The sequence below is a fragment of the Herpailurus yagouaroundi genome, unplaced genomic scaffold, assembly GCF_014898765.1.
Source record: "Herpailurus yagouaroundi ecotype Mexico unplaced genomic scaffold, PumYag 28, whole genome shotgun sequence".
Classification (NCBI taxonomy): domain Eukaryota; kingdom Metazoa; phylum Chordata; class Mammalia; order Carnivora; family Felidae; genus Herpailurus; species Herpailurus yagouaroundi.
The window spans coordinates 101300358-101308169 of NW_024412376.1; the positions used below are offsets into that span (position 1 = coordinate 101300358).

A 7812-nucleotide genomic window follows, 5' to 3' on the forward strand; every position below is an offset into this window, starting at 1 on the left:
GCCCTTGGAGGGGTGGTGTTGGTGAGGAAAGGAAACTTAACCCCTGCTGGGGCAGGTAGAGATCAACAGTATGAGGAAGAATAATGCAGTGGGAGGGGAGAGATGGTAAAACGGGCTGCTCCTTCTGGTGGGACTGAGACAGCTCGGCAGCTGGGACACAGCTAGTCCTGTGGATATCCAAGGAGGAACATTCTGGGTGTTGATTTGGGGTCCCATCCTTGCACATGAACACAGCCCAGCAGGCCTGAGAATGACCTCCTGAGTGGCTTGCAGGCTCCCGGGGAACAGGAGGCCCATCCTCGGCAGCTGTGAGCTGCCACATAAATAAGGCACCAGAGCTTTGTTACACTCAGTCTGCTCCCTGTCAGGCCTGACAAGGCAGCCCCCTTTGTGCTCCCTGATAATGGATTTCCTTTCTGAGGCGCCATCAGGTTCTGAAACACGAACCGTGAACTGGTAAGCCCAGCTCCTGTCTCCCCGCTTCTCCCTCTACAAGGCCGGGTCCTCAGAAGCTTTTAAAGACTTTTATGAACGTGGATTGTCATTGTCTTGTATAAAATGAATGTCCAAGCTTTGCACGCAGTTTAATCACCAGCTGGCTAGACCGCAGCCTGTGGTTACGAAGTCTTTCAGAAAAATCGGCCCTTCGGCCACTGCTTGTGAGGAGGGAGAAGTATAAACTTCTGTTGTGAGGAGAGTTGGGAGTCTTTGGGGTCTCTCCCCCTTATGTTCCTAGTGAGCTTTTTTTTTTAACTTATAGAAATAACGCATTTCTTAGTAAGTCCAACAGTACAATGGTAGAAAAAATAGCAATCTCCAACCCTTCTCTAATAATTTGTATAGTAGAATAGAGAAGAGGTCAAGCTTAGTGACACTGCCTGATGTAGACCCTGCCTGCCCCTTGCTAGTGACCTTGCACAAATCAATCTGTTTTGGCCTCATTTTCCTTATCTGTAAAATGGGAGTCATAACAATCTTTTACTTACTTTACGAGGTTGTAGTGAGTATTAAATGAGTAGCACGTTATACATTTACAAATAATATCTGGGAAAAAGTAAGCACGATATTCATATTGACTCTTATTAGCATAGCTGTTAGGAAATGTCATTTGTTTCTTTGTTTTCTCATAAATCATCACATAGAATTTGGCAACTCATTTTTTTTTTTTTTTCTTAATTAACCTTAGTTCTATTGCAAGCATCTTTCTAGATCCAAACCTAAACATACATAGATGTTATGGTCAATTTTTAACAGCTGCATACTACTATTTAATGTGTACTGCCATTTATTTGTTTGAACATGTATAACACTTCAAGTAGGTTGTTTCTAAGTTCTACTCTTACAAACAATGTAGCAAGAAGGACTACTGCACATATACCCTTTGTTCTGTTGCTTTAGTTTCTGAAAGATTCTTCAAAGTGGGATTGCTAGATGAAAAGTTCAGAGACTCCGTCTTCTATTCTTTTATGATTTGTAATTCTATCTTGAAATTTTTTTATTTGGTTAAAGTTGACATAATGTCACATTAGTTTCAGGTGTACAACATAGTGATTCAACTTCTCTATACGTTATCCTCGGCTCACCACAAGTGTAGCTACCATCTGTCACCCCAAGTTATGAGATTTTAAAATGGTAATAGATGTCCCGAAATATCATAGCAATTTGCACTCCTACCAGAAATTTATGAGTCCTCGTTTCCCTGTGTGCTTACCAGCAATGGATATTATCAATCTTTAATTTTTTCCAGTCCAGCAGGCAAAAAATAGAATCTCATTGTCCTCACTGACTACCAGTGAGATTGGGTATATGGAAGGGTTCTAAGCTGAGGCATTTAGTAGTAGGATTTCTGGTTTGAAAGATCGCTGGGGCTCCATATGGAGAGTCAACTAGGATGGGAGTAGGGAAGGCTTGTCTGGAATTACGGAGGATGGTCAGGAGGTTGCTTCTGTTCTCATACTTTTATCTATTATTTTGACACTAATATCTACTCCCAGATGTCAGCCTCTAACCCCGACCTTTATCCTGGCTGCCAGCATAACTGTCCTTTTGCTGTAACAGGCATTACTGTCTCGATGCCATTGCAGAGAAAGCTCAACCCCAAAATGTCCAGAACAAGTCTCTGTCTTCTGTTTTCCCTCTCCCCAAATCTATCCCTTCTCTTATTTTTCTTGATTTAGTTAATGGCCTCACTGTCCCCCTAACTGAATCTAGGATTAGGTTTAGTTAGGTCTTGCCTAAACTACAGCACTTTGGAGTCACTCTTCAATCCTTGTTCTCTACCTCCCACAGCCCATCTGTCACCAAGTCCTGTGATTTTACCTCTGTCTGGTCGCTTAAGTCCTCCTTGTGTGTCATTCTCTTTGTAGCTGCCATTTGATCACACCTCCATCATCTCCTTCTTGCTTATTATATACCTTCCCAAGTTCTCAGCCTGATCAGACGCCTTAGTTCTATTCTCTCTGCTTGGAATTTTCTTCCATCATATATCCCCAAACAGTGAAGTGAAACTCTCCTACACTCAGCTTGAGACTTCCTTTTCCTGCCAAGTCCTCTGTTGCTCACACTCAACTTCAGGAAGGACCAATAACTCCTTCTCTTGTGTTCCTGTTGTACTCTCTACATCACCCTGTACTTGAATCCATAGCACTGTCTCCTTCAGAGATCTCTGACCTCCTTGAGAACATGGGCCATGACTTTCTCATCTTTTTATCCAGCACACTACTTGGCAAAAGGTACTAGTTAACAAGAAAGGCACACTGGTTTTAACTTTTGTGGCTAAGAATAAAATTACTAGTAAGTAAAATGTCTTATCTTTAATTTTTTTTTAATTTTATTCATTTTATTTTTTTTTAAAGGTGCTTAGAATATAGTAGTTTGTTATTTATTCAAACACTATTTTACTTTTTTAAATTTTATTTATTTATTTTGAGAGAGAGAGCAAGGCAGAGAGGGAAAGAGAGAATCCCAAGCAGGCCCCGTACTGTCAACACAGAGCCGGGAGATCACGACTGGAGCCACAATCAAGAGTCAGATGTTTAACTGACTGAGCCACCCCAGTGCCCACCTTCTAAGAAATTTGGAAAGAAACGAAAAGTAGAGATAAAAAAGTGGTATCACGTCATGTATGTTTTCATTTATAATTTTATCTTGCCTTTCCCCATCTTAGTAGAATGAGCTCATAATAATCTATAGTGGGATGAGTACCTCCCATCTTTATGTCCCCATTCCTAAAGTCTGGGAACCCTAGAATAACCCAAAAAGAAGGGACCTGCTGTAATATTAATTAATACTGGGAAGAGAAGGGCAATCCTTTAATATAGTAAGAGTTAAGAAACGCGTTACCGGAATGTTATCTTTCTCAATGTTTTGATAGATGTAATATTTTCCAGTGTGGTGCCATGGAGTTTACAACTAAATTCCTGTGGGAACCGAGCTTGGGATGAATTGAAATGGATAATGGGTGCTCATCTTGAAACACTACCACCCACTGTATGCTTTATCGCTCATCATAATGTTTTTTCCCTCAACAATGAAGATTTCTCAGATGAGGTTCTGCTGACCTTCCTTATTCATTTTCAATGACCAGCGTAAATGATGAGCAGACTAGTATCTGTTGTCTACTTTATGGTAGGGCTTGAAAAAGACAAGGGAGATGAGCCAAATCTCATCCCACCAGACCTTTATATCATTAGACTCAGAAACAAACAAAGCAGTTGAACTTCCTTTGGGATTTCTGGTGTGTGCTTCATCAGCTATGATGGTAAATCTGTTTTGTAACTGACTCTTCTCCCTCCTTCTTCCATGATGAGGGATGTGGTTGCAATTTCCATTTGTGCAGTGTAACATCTTAATTTCTATTCTCAATCCTGTGGTGTTGGACATTTAAGTTTTTCCGTCTTACTGTTGTAAAAATTATAGTTAATAAATATTTTAGGCATTAAGCATTTTTCTGTATTTCAGAATTTATGTCCCTAAGCCATTTCTAAATACAAAACTACTGAATCAAAGGATTATTAGAACAGTTTAAGGGCCTTGATACATTTTGCCCATTTTTTTTTTCAAAAGGGTTTTCAAATTTACATACTCCCCCCGTTATGTATGAAAGTGGCCATTTTGTCACGCCATTTCAAAGAGTGAGTGTTGACTATTAAAAACTAAATCCCTGCTAATTTTCTAGGTGATATATTGTAATAGGATATTTACAGATGGGACCTCACATCTTCAGGAAATCTTCAGACTGACCAAGATTGTTCATCTGTTTGTAAAGTTTTTTTTTTTTTTTTTCAACGTTTATTTATTTTTGGGACAGAGAGAGACAGAGCATGAACGGGGGAGGAGCAGAGAGAGAGGGAGACACAGAATCAGAAACAGGCTCCAGGCTCTGAGCCATCAGCCCAGAGCCTGATGCGGGGCTCGAACTCACGGACCGCGAGATCGTGACCTGGCTGAAGTCGGACACTTAACCGACTGCGCCACCCAGGCGCCCCTTGTAAAGTTTTTAACTAGACTCAAAGTCTGTTAGATAAACTTTAAACGTTAATTAAATGTTAATTAAAGTTAGATAACTTTAAATGTTCTGATAGCCCTACAATTCTAGGCTACTCTGAACATTATTTCCATTTACAAGGTACACAGTTACACTTCAAAAATGGATTGTCATGAGTAGTCGGTCTGTGTCGTCTGTGTGTAGGAGGGATGACTCCTGTAAGAGATGGCAGAGGCCCCAGGGAGAAAGGAAAGGAAAGATGTTTGATTAGGGGTAAGTTGGGTAATCAGGGAAAGGATGAGCTCACTGAAATTTGCTAACCGTAAATCATAGTGTTATGACCAAAAGGGTTGTTAGAGAATGTAACCAGGGGCTTGCTTGCTTTTACAGCTTAAAAAAAAAAAAAAAAAAAAAAAAAAAAAATCACACACATTCCTCTAGATAAAGGCAGGGGAGGGGAAAGGATAAAACGACAGCAAAAAACCTTGTGAGTCTCCACTACCTTTAAATCTAGACCCTCTGAACATCATTGCAATTCATGGAGAGTCCCTGTTTTTCAAGATACTCGGTTGCCTCTGTAGAGTCATCTGCCCTTCCTGAGCTCCTAACATGCAAACTGCAAGGTTTGGATATCAAATCACTATTTGGAAATCATAATTTCAATGTTCCCCAGAGCAGGATTTGTGGCAAATCCTTCTCAAACTATCTCTAGCACTTCACAGATATTTTCTCACTAGTCACCACGTATTTTTTTTTTTTAATTTTTTTTTTTTCAACGTTTATTTATTTTTGGGACAGAGAGAGTCAGAGCATGAACGGGGGAGGGGCAGAGAGAGAGGGAGACACAGAATCGGAAACAGGCTCCAGGCTCCGAGCCATCAGCCCAGAGCCTGACGCGGGGCTCGAACTCACGGACCGCGAGATCGTGACCTGGCTGAAGTCGGACGCTTAACCGACTGCGCCACCCAGGCGCCCCACCACGTATTTTTATTGTTGTTCCTTAATGGGAAAGTTGGTCTGGTAAGATAAGATTCTGCTGCACTCCCTTATTTGTTTTTAATGCCCAACCAAAGCAATCGACAAATGTGTATTGTTGTCTGCTTTGTGGTGGGCCTTGAAAAGGACTGAGAAGACTGGCCTAATCTCATTCCACTAGCCTCTTCTGTTTAGGAAAAAAGCTAAGGTGATTAGTGACGGAATTCTGCTTCCAAATAGATTACAGTCAAGTTTAATAGAGACCCACATGCACTAGCAATGGAATTATTTCAGTGGGTAATATGTGCTAAATGTTGGGGTACAACTGTGAAGACAGACCAAAATTAATAAATAGTTAAATTTTTCTAGAGGTTAACAATTTAGAAAAACTTGCAAATAAATCATTCTTATTTGAGGTTCGCTAAAACCCTGCTGTGTATTGTAGTGACATTTTATAGCTATTAAATAAACACCAAGTAGAATTCCATGTGTCAGGACATAGAAAGGAACAAATATCTCAAGTTCATGGCTCAGTGAGAAGGTTCACCTTCCTGGATTAAAATATTCCAGGGGAGCCTGGGTGTCTCAGATGCTTAAGCATCTGATTTCAGCTCAGGTCATGATCTCATGGTTTGTGGGTTCGAACCCCATATCAGGCTCTGTGCTAACACCTCGGAGCCTGGAACCTGCTTAAGATTCTGTCTCCTTCTCTCTCTGCCCCTTCCCCACTCATGTTCTGTGTCTGCCTGTCTCTCTCTCTAAAAAAAATATAAATAAACATTAAAAAAATTTTTTAAAAAGATGCCACAAAGTGACTTGCAGGGCATGTGATTTCCAAGGTATAGGAACCTTTGGAACTAAATTAGATATCCTTGATTTTTTTTTTAAGTTGTGATTCGAAATATGATGTCTTAAAAGTGATGCTTGCATGGATATACAAGTTGAATTGGGATGAAGAGGAACTGATTTATAGAGGCTGACTAAATAATATTTTAATAGCCAATGTATGATACACTTGGACTTCAATTTGGATGGGAGGCTGGTGTCAGATGGAGAGCAGAAGTTCTAATTGAAGGATGTATCAAAAGTCAAACATGGAGATCTTGGCAGTAAAATGGATACAGTTGATGACAAATAAGGGGAGAAAATTCGATTTTGAGGCTGGGAAAAAGAAGAATGGAAGTTCAGCTGGCACAGACCCGGCTCCTTGAATTCTCAGGCAGGCAAACAATTCTCTGAAAGCATTCCTGTTGCTAGTGGAGCACAGGGCTGGAGGTCATGACACAGCAGTTTTCCGGTTTGTGTATAATCACAAAGTTAATTTGATTGGGGGGAGCTCTCAAATAAGAGCTAGGGAGACTGCAAACCTGAGGAATAACTCTGTCAAAGCAATGCTTCCAGTGTTGGTGAGTGTGTTTTTCTGCTGCAAGGACATCAACACTAAACCACTTTATCTCATTTTCTGCCTTGTTTAGGGAAGGGGTTTCTGCAAGCTGCAACATGGACAGTTAAGACGAGAGTTCTTTTGTAAGATTTCCATTTGTGTAGATTTATAAAGTTTTCAATCTCCTTGCAGAAAAGTAGATATAACTATTTTGACAATTTGTATTTTTCTGGTTTCCCCAACAGACACAGTTTCTGAATGCCCCTTTAGAACACAGTACTGCTATTTTAGTGATGCGGGCATTTGAACAGGTCAGTGGTAACAGAAGCTTTCAAATACAAGGGTGTTCTAAGCAGATTTCAATATAATTAGTAGCTCATGGAATAATTATATTTTCATGTTCCAGAGTTTTTCTCATTTTAATAATCAGGAATATTATATAAGAGGAGTATTATGTAACCAGATCTCACAGATTTTAGTGAATAATGGAGAGGAGGCTAGGTTAGGTATATTTCATGGATATAGAAGAGTCAGAATTTTTATTTTTTTTTTAAATTTTTTTTTCTTTTTTTCAACGTTTATTTATTTTTGGGACAGAGAGAGACAGAGCATGAACGGGGGAGGGGCAGAGAGAGAGGGAGACACAGAATCGGAAATAGGCTCCAGGCTCTGAGCCATCAGCCCAGAGCCCGACGTGGGGCTCGAACTCACGGACCGCGAGATCGTGACCTGGCTGAAGTCGGACGCTTAACCGACTGCGCCACCCAGGCGCCCCAAGAGTCAGAATTTTTAAATGGCTTTTTACTTTACCCGAGTCTCTGTGTGAGGGAGGCAAGGAAGCAAAATGTGAGGAAGCACAATGCTAACAGGATTTTTTTTTTTTTCTTTTTCTATTTTTTTTTTTTTTTTTTTAACTTTTGGATTATTTTTTGGGGGGGGAGCGGGAGAGTGACCTCACACGTAGATC

The 7812-nt window shown here is 40.4% G+C and overlaps 1 protein-coding gene across 2 annotated transcripts in view; it reads left to right on the top strand.

Annotated features, from left to right (window-relative positions):
* Positions 1 to 7812, top strand: part of RASGEF1B (RasGEF domain family member 1B) — a 563026-nt gene that overhangs the window by 299547 nt on the left and 255667 nt on the right. The window lies entirely within an intron of this gene.